The following is a 16306-nucleotide window of genomic DNA, read 5'->3' as shown; positions in this document are numbered from 1 at the left end:
GCATGCTCCTGATGAGGCTGAGTATTGTGTGTGGCCTCCACGTGCCTGTATGACCCCCCTACAACGCCTGGGCATGCTCCTGATGAGGCTGAGTATTGTGTGTGTGGCCTCCACGTGCCTGTATGACCTCCCTACAACGCCTGGGCATGCTCCTGATGAGGCTGAGTATTGTGTGTGGCCTCCACGTCCCTGTATGACCTCCCTACAACGCCTGGGCATGCTCCTGATGAGGCTGAGTATTGTGTGTGGCCTCCACGTGCCTGTATGACCTCCCTACAACGCCTGGGCATGCTCCTGATGAGGCTGAGTATTGTGTGTGTGGCCTCCACGTGCCTGTATGACCTCCCTACAACGCCTGGGCATGCTCCTGATGAGGCTGAGTATTGTGTGTGGCCTCCATGTGCCTGTATGACCTCCCTACATCGCCTGGGCATGCTCCTGATGAGGCTGAGTATTGTGTGTGGCCTCCACGTGCCTGTATGACCTCCCTACAACGCCTGGGCATGCTCCTGATGAGGCTGAGTATTGTGTGTGGCCTCCACGTCCCTGTATGACCTCCCTACAACGCCTGGGCATGCTCCTGATGAGGCTGAGTATTGTGTGTGGCCTCCACGTGCCTGTATGACCTCCCTACAACGCCTGGGCATGCTCCTGATGAGGCTGAGTATTGTGTGTGGCCTCCACGTGCCTGTATGACCTCCCTACAACGCCTGGGCATGCTCCTGATGAGGCTGAGTATTGTGTGTGGCCTCCACGTCCCTGTATGACCTCCCTACAACGCCTGGGCATGCTCCTGATGAGGCTGAGTATTGTGTGTGGCCTCCACGTGCCTGTATGACCTCCCTACAACGCCTGGGCATGCTCCTGATGAGGCTGAGTATTGTGTGTGGCCTCCACGTGCCTGTATGACCTCCCTACAACGCCTGGGCATGCTCCTGATGAGGCTGAGTATTGTGTGTGGCCTCCACGTGCCTGTATGACCTCCCTACAACGCCTGGGCATGCTCCTGATGAGGCTCAGTATTGTGTGTGGCCTCCACGTGCCTGTATGACCTCCCTACAACACCTGGGCATGCTCCTGATGAGGCTCAGTATTGTGTGTGGCCTCCACGTGCCTGTATGACCTCCCTACAACGCCTGGGCATGCTCCTGATGAGGCTGAGTATTGTGTGTGGCCTCCACGTGCCTGTATGACCTCCCTACAACGCCTGGGCATGTTCCTGATGAGGCTGTGTAGGTGTATAGGGAGAGACTTGTCAGTCAGTGGCAGCAGACAGGAAACAGCCGTCAGGTACAGTCATTGGCTGCAACGGTGACTTCTGAAGAGGCCAGGAGTGGTCGGTGCCTCAGGAGTGGCCGGTGCCCCAGCAGTGGTCGGTGCCTCAGGAGTGGTCGGTGCCTCAGGAGTGGCCGGTGCTGGGTCTGTGGTGATGCCGGTGAGCGCATGTACACCGCAAAGGAAATGTCCAGTAGCGCAGTACCCCTTTAGTATATAGAGCTGTCAGCCCCTGAGCGCCCCCTGGTGGTATCTGCGAGTAGAAATAAGTTTATTCCATGTGATGCTGCATCTGTGCCGGGATCCGGAGCGTCACAGTCACAAGAAAGAAAGAAATGAACGAATCAGGATCAAAATCATGAGAAAATTGTGGACGGCAAGAATGCGGAAATTACAGGGAAAGGGAAGCGTGTATCTAATCCTCTCCTGTGTGATACTGTCTGCTGAGCCGTGTATCTAATCCTCTCCTGTGTGATACTGTCTGCTGAGCCGTGTATCTAATCCTATCCTGTGTGATACTGTCTGCTGAGCTGTGTATCTAATCCTATCCTGTATGATACTGTCTGCTGAGCCGTGTATCTAATCCTATCCTGTGTGATACTGTCTGCTGAGCCGTGTATCTAATCCTCTCCTGTGTGATACTGTCTGCTGAGCCGTGTTTCTAATCCTATCCTGTGTGATACTGTCTGCTGAGCTGTGTATCTAATCCTATCCTGTATGATACTGTCTGCTGAGCCGTGTATCTAATCCTATCCTGTGTGATACTGTCTGCTGAGCCGTGTATCTAATCCTCTCCTGTGTGATACTGTCTGCTGAGCCGTGTATCTAATCCTCTCCTGTGTGATACTGTCTGCTGAGCCGTGTATCTAATCCACTCCTGTGTGATACTGACTGCTGAGCCGTGTATCTAATCCTATCCTGTGTGATACTGTCTGCTGAGCCATGTATCTAATCCTATCCTGTGTGATACTGTCTGCTGAGCCGTGTATCTAATCCACTCCTGTGTGATACTGACTGCTGAGCCGTGTATCTAATCCACTCCTGTGTGATACTGACTGCTGAGCCGTGTATCTAATCCTCTCCTGTGTGATACTGTCTGCTGAGCTGTGTATCTAATCCACTCCTGTGTGATACTGTCTGCTGAGCTGTGTATCTAATCTCATCCTGTGTGTTACTGTCTGCTGAACCGTGTATCTAATCCCATCCTGTGTGTTACTGTCTGCTGAACCGTGTATCTAATCCCATCCTGTGTGATACTGTCTGCTGAGCCATGTATCTAATCCTCTCCTGTGTGTTACTGTCTGCTGAGCTGTGTATCTAATCCTAACCTGTGTGATACTGTCTGTTGAGCCGTGTATCTAATCCTATCCTGTGTGATACTGTCTGCTGAGCCGTGTATCTAATCCCATCCTGTGTGATACTGTCCGCTGAGCCGTTTATCTAATCCTATCCTGTGTGATACTGTCTGCTGAGCAGTGTATCTAATCCTCTCCTGTGTGATACTGTCTGCTGAGCCGTGTATCTAATCCTATCCTGTGTGATACTGTCTGCTGAGCCGTGTATCTAATCCTATCCTGTGTGATACTGTCTGCTGAGCAGTGTATCTAATCCTCTCCTGTGTGATACTGTCTGCTGAGCAGTGTATCTAATCCTCTCCTGTGTGATACTGTCTGCTGAGCCGTGTATCTAATCCTATCCTGTGTGATACTGTCTGCTGAGCCGTGTATCTAATCCTATCCTGTGTGATACTGTCTGCTGAGCCGTGTATCTAATCCTATCCTGTGTGATACTGTCTGCTGAGCTGTGTATCTAATCCCATCCTGTGTGATACTGTCTGCTGAGCCGTGTATCTAATCCTATCCTGTGTGATACTGTCTGCTGAGCAGTGTATCTAATCCTGCCCTGTGTGATACTGTCTGCTGAGCCGTGTATCTAATCCTGCCCTGTGTGATACTGACTGCTGAGCTGTGTATCTAATCCTCTCCTGTGTGATACTGTCTGCTGAGCCGTGTATCTAATCCTATCCTGTGTGATACTGTCTGCAGAGCTATGTATCTAATCCTCTCCTGTGTGATACAGTCTGCTGAGCCGTGTATCTAATCCTCTCCTGTGTGATACTGTCTGCTGAGCTGTGTATCTAATCCTATCCTGTGTGATACTGTCTGCTGAGCTGTGTATCTAATCCTCTCCTGTGTGATACTGTCTGCTGAGCCGTGTATCTAATCCTCTCCTGTGTGATACTGTCTGCTGAGCCGTGTATCTAATCCTCTCCTGTGTGATACTGTCTGCTGAGCCGTGTATCTAATCCTCCCCTGTGTGATACTGTCTGCTGAGCTGTGTATCTAATCCTATCCTGTGTGATACTGTCTGCTGAGCCGTGTATCTAATCCACTCCTGTGTGATACTGTCTGCTGAGCTGTGTATCTAATCCTCTCCTGTGTGATACTGTCTGCTGAGCTGTGTATCTAATCCTATCCTGTGTGATACTGTCTGCTGAGCCGTGTATCTAATCCTATCCTGTGTGATACTGTCTGCTGAGCTGTGTATCTAATCCTCTCCTGTGTGATACTGTCTGCTGAGCTGTGTATCTAATCCTTTCCTGTGTGATACTGTCTGCTGAGCCGTGTATCTAATCCTCTCCTGTGTGATACTGTCTGCTGAGCTGTGTATCTAATCCTCTCCTGTGTGATACTGTCTGCTGAGCTGTGTATCTAATCCTATCCTGTGTGATACTGTCTGCTGAGCCGTGTATCTAATCCTATCCTGTGTGATACTGACTGCTGAGCTGTGTATCTTATCCTATCCTGTGTGATACTGACTGCTGAGCCGTGTATCTAATCCTATCCTGTGTGATACTGTCTGCTGAGCCGTGTATCTAATCCTCTCCTGTGTGATACTGTCTGCTGAGCCGTGTATCTAATCCTATCCTGTGTGATACTGTCTGCTGAGCCGTGTATCTAATCCTCTCCTGTGTGATACTGTCTGCTGAGCCGTGTATCTAATCCTATCCTGTGTGATACTGTCTGCTGAGCCGTGTATCTAATCCTCTCCTGTGTGATACTGTCTGCTGAGCCGTGTATCTAATCCTCTCCTGTGTGATACTGTCTGCTGAGCCGTGTATCTAATCCTCTCCTGTGTGATACTGTCTGCTGAGCCGTGTATCTAATCCTATCCTGTGTGATACTGTCTGCTGAGCCGTGTATCTAATCCTCTCCTGTGTGATACTGTCTGCTGAGCCGTGTATCTAATCCTCTCCTGTGTGATACTGTCTGCTGAGCCGTGTATCTAATCCTATCCTGTGTGATACTGTCTGCTGAGCTGTGTATCTAATCCTATCCTGTGTGATACTGTCTGCTGAGCCGTGTATCTAATCCTATCCTGTGTGATACTGTCTGCTGAGCCGTGTATCTAATCCTATCCTGTGTGATACTTCTGCTGAGCTGTGTATCTAATCCTCTCCTGTGTGATACTGTCTGCTGAGCCGTGTATCTAATCCTCTCCTGTGTGATACTGTCTGCTGAGCCGTGTATCTAATCCTATCCTGTGTGATACTGTCTGCTGAGCTGTGTATCTAATCCTCTCCTGTGTGATACTGTCTGCTGAGCCGTGTAACTAATCCCATCCTGTGTGATACTGTCTGCTGAGCCGTGTATCTAATCCTATCCTGTGTGATACTGTCTGCTGAGCTGTGTATCTAATCCTCTCCTGTGTGATACTGTCTGCTGAGCCTTGTATCTAATCCTATCCTGTGTGATACTGTCTGCTGAGCCGTGTATCTAATCCTGCCCTGTGTGATACTGTCTGCTGAGCCGTGTATCTAATCCTATCCTGTGTGATACTGTCTGCTGAGCCGTGTATCTAATCCTATCCTGTGTGATACTGACTGCTGAGCCCTGTATCTAATCCTATCCTGTGTGATACTGTCTGCTGAGCTGTGTATCTAATCCTATCCTGTGTGATACTGTCTGCTGAGCCGTGTATCTAATCCTCTCCTGTGTGATACTGTCTGCTGAGCCTTGTATCTAATCCTCTCCTGTGTGATACTGTCTGCTGAGCTGTGTATCTAATCCTATCCTGTGTGATACTGTCTGCTGAGCTGTGTATCTAATCCTATCCTGTGTGATACTGTCTGCTGAGCCGTGTATCTAATCCTCTCCTGTGTGATACTGTCTGCTGAGCCGTGTATCTAATCCTCTCCTGTGTGATACTGTCTGCTGAGCCGTGTATCTAATCCTATCCTGTGTGATACTGTCTGCTGAGCCGTGTATCTAATCCTATCCTGTGTGATACTGTCTGCTGAGCCGTGTATCTAATCCTCTCCTGTGTGATACTGTCTGCTGAGCCGTGTATCTAATCCTCTCCTGTGTGATACTGTCTGCTGAGCCGTGTATCTAATCCTCTCCTGTGTGATACTGTCTGCTGAGCCGTGTATCTAATCCTCTCCTGTGTGATACTGTCTGCTGAGCCTTGTATCTAATCCTATCCTGTGTGATACTGTCTGCTGAGCCGTGTATCTAATGCTGCCCTGTGTGATACTGTCTGCTGAGCCGTGTATCTAATCCTCTCCTGTGTGATACTGTCTGCTGAGCCGTGTATCTAATCCTATCCTGTGTGATACTGTCTGCTGAGCCGTGTATCTAATCCTATCCTGTGTGATACTGACTGCTGAGCCGTGTATCTAATCCTATCCTGTGTGATACTGTCTGCTGAGCCGTGTATCTAATCCTATCCTGTGTGATACTGTCTGCTGAGCCGTGTATCTAATCCTCTCCTGTGTGATACTGACTGCTGAGCCGTGTATCTAATCCTCTCCTGTGTGATAGTCTGCTGAGCCTTGTATCTAATCCTCTCCTGTGTGATACTGTCTGCTGAGCCCTGTATCTAATCCTATCCTGTGTGATACTGTCTGCTGAGCCGTGTATCTAATCCTCTCCTGTGTGATACTGATTGCTGAGCCGTGTATCTAATCCTATCCTGTGTGATACTGTCTGCTGAGCTGTGTATCTAATCCTCTCCTGTGTGATACTGTCTGCTGAGCCCTGTATCTAATCCTATCCTGTGTGATACTGACTGCTGAGCCGTGTATCTAATCCTCTCCTGTGTGATACTGTCTGCTGAGCTGTGTATCTAATCCTCTCCTGTGTGATACTGTCTGCTGAGCCGTGTATCTAATCCCATCCTGTGTGATACTGTCTGCTGAGCCCTGTATCTAATCCTATCCTGTGTGATACTGACTGCTGATCCGTGTATCTAATCCTCTCCTGTGTGATACTGACTGCTGAGCTGTGTATCTAATCCTCTCCTGTGTGATACTGTCTGCTGAGCTGTGTATCTAATCCTCTCCTGTGTGATACCGTCTGCTGAGCTGTGTATCTAATCCCATCCTGTGTGATACTGTCTGCTGAGCCCTGTATCTAATCCTATCCTGTGTGATACTGACTGCTGATCCGTGTATCTAATCCTCTCCTGTGTGATACTGACTGCTGAGCTGTGTATCTAATCCTATCCTGTGTGATACTGTCTGCTGAGCTGTGTATCTAATCCTCTCCTGTGTGATACTGATTGCTGAGCTGTGTATCTAATCCTCTCCTGTGTGATACTGTCTGCTGAGCCCTGTATCTAATCCTATCCTGTGTGATACTGTCTGCTGAGCCGTGTATCTAATCCTCTCCTGTGTGATACTGTCTGCTGAGCTGTGTATCTAATCCTATCCTGTGTGATACTGTCTGCTGAGCCGTGTATCTAATCCTATCCTGTGTGATACTGTCTGCTGAGCCGTGTATCTAATCCTCTCCTGTGTGATACTGTCTGCTGAGCCGTGTATCTAATCCTATCCTGTGTGATACTGTCTGCTGAGCTGTGTATCTAATCCTCTCCTGTGTGATACTGTCTGCTGAGCCCTGTATCTAATCCTATCCTGTGTGATACTGTCTGCTGAGCCGTGTATCTAATCCTCTCCTGTGTGATACTGTCTGCTGAGCTGTGTATCTAATCCTCTCCTGTGTGATACTGTCTGCTGAGCCCTGTATCTAATCCCATCCTGTGTGATACTGTCTGCTGAGCCCTGTATCTAATCCTATCCTGTGTGATACTGACTGCTGATCCGTGTATCTAATCCTCTCCTGTGTGATACTGACTGCTGAGCCGTGTATCTAATCCTCTCCTGTGTGATACAGTCTGCTGAGCCTTGTATCTAATCCTCTCCTGTGTGATACTGACTGCTGAGCTGTGTATCTAATCCTATCCTGTGTGATACTGTGTGCTGCGCTGTGTATCTAATCCTATCCTGTGTGATACTGTCTGCTGAGCCCTGTATCTAATCCTATCCTGTGTGATACTGTCTGCTGAGCCCTGTATCTAATCCTATCCTGTGTGATACTGTCTGCTGAGCCGTGTATCTAATCCTATCCTGTGTGATACTGTCTGCTGAGCCGTGTATCTAATCCTATCCTGTGTGATACTGTCTGCTGAGCCCTGTATCTAATCCTGTCCTGTGTGATACTGTCTGCTGAGCCGTGTATCTAATCCTATCCTGTGTGATACTGTCTGCTGAGCCGTGTATCTAATCCTCTCCTGTGTGATACTGACTGCTGAGCCGTGTATCTAATCCTCTCCTGTGTGATACTGACTGCTGAGCCGTGTATCTAATCCTCTCCTGTGTGATACTGACTGCTGAGCCGTGTATCTAATCCTCTCCTGTGTGATACTGTCTGCTGAGCTGTGTATCTAATCCTCTCCTGTGTGGTACTGTCTGCTGAGCTGTGTATCTAATCCTCTCCTGTGTGATACAGTCTGCTGAGCCTTGTATCTAATCCTCTCCTGTGTGATACTGTCTGCTGAGCCGTGTATCTAATCCTCTCCTGTGTGATACTGTCTGCTGAGCCGTGTATCTAATCCTATCCTGTGTGATACTGTCTGCTGAGCCCTGTATCTAATCCTGTCCTGTGTGATACTGTCTGCTGAGCCGTGTATCTAATCCTATCCTGTGTGATACTGTCTGCTGAGCCGTGTATCTAATCCTCTCCTGTGTGATACTGACTGCTGAGCCGTGTATCTAATCCTCTCCTGTGTGATACTGACTGCTGAGCCGTGTATCTAATCCTCTCCTGTGTGATACTGACTGCTGAGCCGTGTATCTAATCCTCTCCTGTGTGATACTGTCTGCTGAGCTGTGTATCTAATCCTCTCCTGTGTGGTACTGTCTGCTGAGCCGTGTATCTAATCCTCTCCTGTGTGATACAGTCTGCTGAGCCTTGTATCTAATCCTCTCCTGTGTGATACTGTCTGCTGAGCCGTGTATCTAATCCTCTCCTGTGTGATACTGTCTGCTGAGCCGTGTATCTAATCTTATCCTGTGTGATACTGTCTGCTGAGCCGTGTATCTAATCCTCTCCTGTGTGATACTGACTGCTGAGCCGTGTATCTAATCCTATCCTGTGTGATACTGTCTGCTGAGCCGTGTATCTAATCCTCTCCTGTGTGATACTGTCTGCTGAGCCGTGTATCTAATCCTCTCCTGTGTGATACTGTCTGCTGAGCCGTGTATCTAATCCTCTCCTGTGTGATACTGACTGCTGAGCCGTGTATCTAATCCTCTCCTGTGTGATACTGTCTGCTGAGCCGTGTATCTAATCCTATCCTGTGTGATACTGTCTGCTGAGCCGTGTATCTAATCCTCTCCTGTGTGATACTGTCTGCTGAGCCGTGTATCTAATCCTCTCCTGTGTGATACTGTCTGCTGAGCTGTGTATCTAATCCTATCCTGTGTGATACTGACTGCTGAGCCGTGTATCTAATCCTATCCTGTGTGATACTGTCTGCTGAGCTGTGTATCTAATCCTATCCTGTGTGATACTGTCTGCTGAGCCGTGTATCTAATCCTCTCCTGTGTGATACTGACTGCTGAGCCGTGTATCTAATCCTCTCCTGTGTGATACTGTCTGCTGAGCCGTGTATCTAATCCTCTCCTGTGTGATACTGACTGCTGAGCCGTGTATCTAATCCTCTCCTGTGTGATACTGTCTGCTGAGCCGTGTATCTAATCCTATCCTGTGTGATACTGTCTGCTGAGCCGTGTATCTAATCCTGCCCTGTGTGATACTTCCTCGTGGGATCAGTGTCACAGCTCTGGGCTCTGATGTCAGGTCCCGGGATGTTAGTGGTTAACGGGCCGGGGCTCGGTGGCGGTGATTATAATGATGATGATGGTGGTGGTGGTGGTGGCGGTGGCGGCTCTGCAGGGTGAGCGCAGATCTGCCGGGTGTCAATAATTCATCTCACTTTCCTCTTCTCATCTAGATAAAACCCGGCAGAGGATAATGGATTCCTCTCACGCTCGGACCCCCGATCGCTCCGCGCGGATTATATCTTTACTTTTCATGAAATCTTGTTTTGTCGAAATCAGCAAAGTGAAGAAATGAAAGAGGCGGCGAAGTGTTTGTGGAATCCTCCTTGGACTCCGAGTCAAGGTTAAGTAGCAAATGGTAATGAAGCCAAAGCACCTCGCTCTAATGTATGAAGCCCCCCCATAAGTGCAACCCCTGCACACTAAGCAGCTTCACCGGGGTCCTCAGTGCAAGCCAAATGTATGACTGCCCCCCAGTCATATCACTGGGGTCCTCAGTGCAAGTGAAATGAATGACCCCCGCCCCACATCCCCAGTCATATTACCGGGGGTCCTCAGTGCAAGCAAAATGTATGACTGCCCCCTCAGTCATATTACCGGGGGTAAAAAGTCAGATTTAATCAGTATCTCACTGAACATTCTGACAATTCTCAGTTTCATAGAACATTTCCCCCATAACATGACAGCGAGGTTATAATATAACTCATCACCAAAGCTTCAGTTTTACTCAAATTAGTTGATGCAAAAATGAGAACACCAGCAGCTGATGTGCCCCCCGACACCAGCGGCTGATGTGCCCCCCACATCAGCGGCTCATGTGCCCCCCGACACCAGCAGCTAATGTGCCACCCAGACACCAGCAGCTCATGTGCCCCCCGACATCAGCAGCTCATGTGCCCCCCGACACCAGCAGCTCATGTGCCCCCCCGACACCAGCGGCTCATATGCCCACGACACAAGCACCTTATGTGTCCCCCGACACCAGCAGCTCATGTGCCCCCGACACCAGCAGCTCATGTGCCCCCCCGACACCAGCGGCTCATATGCCCACGACACAAGCACCTTATGTGTCCCCCGACACCAGCAGCTCATGTGCCCCCCGACACCAGCACCTTATGTGTCCCCCGATACCAGCAGCTCATGTGCTCCCCAACACCGGCGGCTCATGTGCCCCCCGACATCGGCGGCTCATGTGCCCCCCGACACCAGCACCTTATGTGTCCCCCGACACCAGCAGCTCATGTGCTCCCCAACACGAGCGGCTCATGCGCCCCCCGACACCGGCGGCTCATGTGTCTCCCCACACCGGCGGCTCATGTGTCCCCCGACACCTGCTTCTCATGTGCCCCCCAACACCAGCAGCTCATGTGCCCCCCAACACCAGTGGCTGACGTGCCCCCCGATATCAGCAGCTCATGTGCCCCCCCGACATCAGCAGCTCATGTGCCCCCCCGACACCAGCAGCTCATGTGCCCCCCGACACCAGCAGCTCATGTGCCCCCCGACACCAGCGGCTCATGTGCCCCCCAACACCAGCAGCTCATGTGCCCCTCAACACCAGCAGCTAATGTGCCACCCAGACACCAGCAGCTCATGTGCCCCCCGGCACTAGCGGCTCATGTGCCCACGACACAAGCACCTTATGTGTCCCCCGACACCAGCAGCTCATGTGCCCCCCGACACCAGCACTTTATGTGTCCCCCGACACCAGCAGCTCATGTGCTCCCCAACATGAGCGGCTCATGTGCCCCCCGACACTAGCGCCTCCTGTGTCCCCCGACACTGGCGCCTCCTGTGTCCCCCGACACCGGCGGCTCATGTGTCCCCCGACACCGGCGGCTCATGTGTCCCCCGACACCGGCGGCTCATGTGCCCCCCGACACCAGCAGCTCATGTACCCCCCCCCCCGACACCAGCAGCTCATGTGTCCCCCGACACCAGCAGCTCATGTGCCACCCAGACACCAGCAGCTCATGTGCCCCCCCGACACCGGCGGCTCATGTGTCCCCCGACACCAGCAGCTCATGTGCCCCCGGACACCAGCGGCTCATGTGCCCCCGACACCAGTAGCTCATGTGCCCCCCAACACCAGCAGCTCATGTGCCCCCGGACACCAGCGGCTCATGTGCCCCCGACACCAGTAGCTCATGTGTCCCCCGACACCAGCAGCTCATGTGCCACCCAGACACCAGCAGCTCATGTGCCCCCCGACACCGGCGGCTCATGTGCCCCCCGACACCAGCAGCTCATGTGCCCCCGGACACCAGCGGCTCATGTGCCCCCGACACCAGTAGCTCATGTGTCCCCCGACACCAGCAGCTCATGTGCCACCCAGACACCAGCAGCTCATGTGCCCCCCAACACCAGCGGCTCATGTGCCCCCGACACCAGTAGCTCATGTGTCCCCCGACACCAGCAGCTCATGTGCCACCCAGACACCAGCAGCTCATGTGCCCCCCGACACCGGCGGCTCATGTGCCCCCTGACACCAGTAGCTCATGTGCCCCCCGACACCAGCAGCTCATGTGCCACCCAGACACCAGCAGCTCATGTGCCCCCCGACACCAGCAGCTCATGTGTCCCCGACACCAGTAGCTCATGTGCCCCCAACACCAGTAGCTCATGTGCCCCCCAACACCAGCGGCTCATGTGCCCCCGACACCAGTAGCTCATGTGCCCCCCAACACCAGCAGCTCATGTGCCCCCGGACACCAGCAGCTCATGTGTCCCCGACACCAGCAGCTCATGTGCCCCCGGACACCAGCAGCTCATGTGCCCCCGGACACCAGCAGCTCATGTGTCCCCGACACCAGCAGCTCATGTGCACCCCGACACCAGTAGCTCATGTGCCCCCCAACACCAGCAGCTCATGTGCCCCCGGACACCAGCAGCTCATGTGCACCCCGACACCAGTAGCTCATGTGCCCCCCAACACCAGCAGCTCATGTGTCCCCGACACCAGCAGCTCATGTGCACCCCGACACCAGTAGCTCATGTGCCCCCCAACACCAGTAGCTCATGTGCCCCCCAACACCAGCAGCTCATGTGCCCCCGGACACCAGCAGCTCATGTGTCCCCGACACCAGCAGCTCATGTGCCCCCGGACACCAGCAGCTCATGTGCACCCCGACACCAGTAGCTCATGTGCCCCCCAACACCAGCAGCTCATGTGTCCCCGACACCAGCAGCTCATGTGCACCCCGACACCAGTAGCTCATGTGCCCCCCAACACCAGTAGCTCATGTGCCCCCCAACACCAGCAGCTCATGTGCCCCCGGACACCAGCAGCTCATGTGTCCCCGACACCAGCAGCTCATGTGCCCCCGGACACCAGCAGCTCATGTGCCCCCGGACACCAGCAGCTCATGTGTCCCCGACACCAGCAGCTCATGTGCCCCCGACACCAGTAGCTCATGTGCCCCCCAACACCAGCAGCTCATGTGCCCCCGGACACCAGCAGCTCATGTGCCCCCGGACACCAGCGGCTCATGTGCCCCCCGACACCAGCAGCTCATGTGTCCTCACCTTTGTGACACCGTTTCTCTTGGTCTCATCCCTCCAGATTCTCGTTATCTCCATATTTCTCGGCCGTGGCCCCGGCACATTGTAGGCGACTTTTTCACGCCTGGGCTTTAGGAGCGGCTTCCTCCATGGACGCCCCCCGTGCTGCCGCCCCCCTGCATTGTGCGCCGGATCGTGTCCCCCGGTTCGGTATCCCTTACATGAGGATTGTCTTCCTTCTCATCAGTAGATGCTCCTCCTGTCTCGGTGGTGACTTCTGTGGTCGCTGGACGTCTCTGTGAGAAGCTGCGGCTCCATCTTTCTTACATTTCCTATCACTTCTGCTCCAGTGTCTGATCAGTAAAGCTTCGCTTATCTTCTTGTAGCCGTCACCTTTGTTGGTCTTGTGACATTTCTCTTCCATGTGGTGCCATTGCTGACAGCATGAAATAGGCAGAGGGGTTTTCTGTGTTAGGTACCGGCCTCTTATAGTCGCCCGTCTGCTGGACACCGGTGTAATGAAGGATTACACTGACCTGGGGGGATTCTTGTTGGCATTTTGTAGTCTAAACTTCACCTTTTGCTCCTAATACTTTTCTTGGGGTGCACTCATTTTTGCATCATAGTCTTGAATGAATTAGGAAAGTTACTTTGGTGCAAAATAACAAATCTTGTTTGTAATCAATGTCGGACATTTGTGAAGTGTTCTGTAGGGCGGAGTGCCATAGAGAATGTCCAATCTGAAGGAGACGAAAGCTTTTATGACACATCTGTTGGGGTGTACTCACTTATGTGGAGCACTTGCGCTCTCTCTCTCTATCTATCTATATGGGAGAATCAGGACTATTCACTCCTAGCTCAGAATCGTCACACAATGTATCACTACTCCCATCATCCCTGATTCTAGGAGCTCACAATCTAATCCTCTATCACACAATGTATCACTACTCCCATCATCCCTGACCCAGAGCTCACAATCTAATCTCCTATCACACAATGTATCACTACTCCCATCATCCCTGATTTTAGGAGCTCACAATCTAATCCTCTATCACACAATGTATCACTACTCCCATCATCCCTGACCCAGAGCTCACAATCTAATCTCCTATCACACAGTGTATCACTACTCCCATCATCCCTGACCCCGGAGCTCACAATCTAATCTCCTATCACACAATGTATCACTACTCCCATCATCCCTGACCCCAGAGCTCACAATCTAATCTTCTATCACACAGTGAAGTTGACGCGCCCCCTGGGCCTGTGCTGTGCAGGGGATACCCGGAGCCGGATCGCTGGTGGGATGCTGGGGGTTGTAGTCTCCGTGTGGCGGCGACCCGGTCCGTGCCCAGGGTGGTCAAACCAGTGGCAGTCTATTTGTGTTGTAATAAGTGTCCGACTACGCCACCCGTGGATTGCGGTCAGTGGGGACCGCCGCTGCGCTGCAGACCGCTGAGGCTGATGTTATATGCGCAGCCAAGAATGGGATAACTCCCCACGGGAGAAGTATTGCCTCAGGGCAGCTAGTGTGGATGATGGGAGTGATGGTGTGAGCGTCCCAGTACTAATGGTGCTGGTGCGGCGATGAAACACAGAGACGTGTGGTTGCAGTTTCCAATGCTTTACTCACAGTTCTTTACTGGTCCTAGTCACCTCGGTATCGGCGGTGACTGCCCAAGCCGTGCTGCGTCCACCAGGCAAGGGGCTCGACCAACTCCCAGGCAATTCCAGAGCGTGGCACAGGACTCCCTTCCTTTCCTTTCTCTGTCCGTCCCCACCAGTGACCCGCCTTTGTCCAGCTTCCTCGGGCCTTCTGTCGGCGAAACCTCTCTCCGGTTTCCCTGACCCTATGTGGTATGCTTTCCTGGTGGATGTAGTGGGGGGTCGCACCAAGATGTGGTGACGACCTCCGGTCTTTAGCTGAGGAATCTGTTGCCTCCACCAATTTGGGTTCCGGTACCCTGCTCTGTCAACCCTTCACCCTGTATCTCCTGGGCATATGGGGTTCCTTCTGTCCTCGTGTCCCTGGGCCTTTCTCTGTGTTCCTTTCTTACTTTCCTTTCTGTTCCTTCTTCTCTCTCCCAGGCTCCGGCCTCCTGACAAGGCCTGCCTGCGGAGCAGAGCCCATGCAGAGGCTCTGCTTCCTGTCTTCTCCTCTCACTCTTAGCTTCTTCTCTGCACTGCACTGACTACTGTTCTAAGATGGTGCCCACCTTATATACCTCCTTCTAACACCCGAGCCCAGGTGATTAGCAACCAATGGGCTCCTACCTATGCCCAGAGACCCACCCCTATCTGCTCCTACACCACTGGGTGTTCCACCCCCCTCCCCACTCCAGCCAGGAACAGATGCTGTCGTGCCTGCACTTCTGTCTAGTGGGAGCACCGTTGAACTGTCCCTCGGAAATGGGGTGTGTGTGCTGTATGCAGCTACTGAGCCCTGGTCCATACTCCATCCTTACCCGGGAGTGGAATATCACACCTCTGGCAGAGGTGCAATACCCCTGTAGCAGCCGAGCCCTCGGGGCGCTACATATCACTACTCCCATCATCCCTGACCCCAGGAGCTCACAATCTAATCTCCTATCACACAGTATATCACTACTCCCATAATCCCTGACCCCAGAGCTCACAATCTAATCTCCTATCACACAGTGTATCACTACTCCCATCATCCCTGACCCCAGAGCTCACAATCTAATCTCCTATCACACACTGTATCACTACTCCCATCATCCCTGACCCCAGAGCTCACAATCTAATCTCCTATCACACAGTGTATCACTACTCCTATCATCCCTGACCCCAGAGTTGACAATCTAATCTCCTATCACACAATGTATCACTACTCCCATCATCCTTGACCCCGGAGCTCACAATCTAATCCTCTATCACACAATGTATCACTACTCCCATCATTCCTGACCCCAGAGCTCACAATCTAATCTCCTATCACACAATGTATCACTACTCCCATCATCCCTGACCCCAGGAGCTCACAATCTAATCCTCTATCACACAATTTATCACTACTCCCATCATCCCTGACCCCGGAGCTCACAATCTAATCCTCTATCACACAATTTATCACTACTCCCATCATCCCTGACCCCGGAGCTCACAATCTAATCTCCTATCACACAATGTATCACTACTCCCATCATCCCTGACCCCAGAGCTGACAATCTAATCTCCTATCACACAATGTATCACTACTCCCATCATCCCTGACCCCGGAGCTCACAATCTAATCCTCTATCACACAATGTATCACTACTCCCATCATTCCTGACCCCAGAGCTCACAATCTAATCTCCTATCACACAATGTATCACTACTCCCATCATCCCTGACCCCAGGAGCTCACAATCTAATCTATCACACAGTGTATCATTACTCCCA

The 16306-nt window shown here is 52.0% G+C and overlaps 1 long non-coding RNA gene across 1 annotated transcript in view; it reads left to right on the top strand.

The window, feature by feature from the left end:
• Positions 1–1273: 1273 nt before the first annotated feature.
• Positions 1274–16306, top strand: part of LOC141160911 (uncharacterized) — a 40820-nt gene continuing 25787 nt past the window's right edge. The window contains exons 1-2 of the long non-coding RNA XR_012250568.1: positions 1274–1435; positions 9574–9758. This is a non-coding gene — a long non-coding RNA (uncharacterized lncRNA). The remainder of the gene's footprint in view (positions 1436–9573; positions 9759–16306) is intronic.

The sequence above is a fragment of the Phyllobates terribilis genome, unplaced genomic scaffold, assembly GCF_046119375.1.
Source record: "Phyllobates terribilis strain yellow unplaced genomic scaffold, ASM4611937v1 Scaffold_9__5_contigs__length_417890890, whole genome shotgun sequence".
Taxonomy (NCBI): domain Eukaryota; kingdom Metazoa; phylum Chordata; class Amphibia; order Anura; family Dendrobatidae; genus Phyllobates; species Phyllobates terribilis.
The sequence above is the reverse complement of the archived record's forward strand: the minus strand, read 5'-3'. Positions and strand labels throughout refer to the sequence as shown.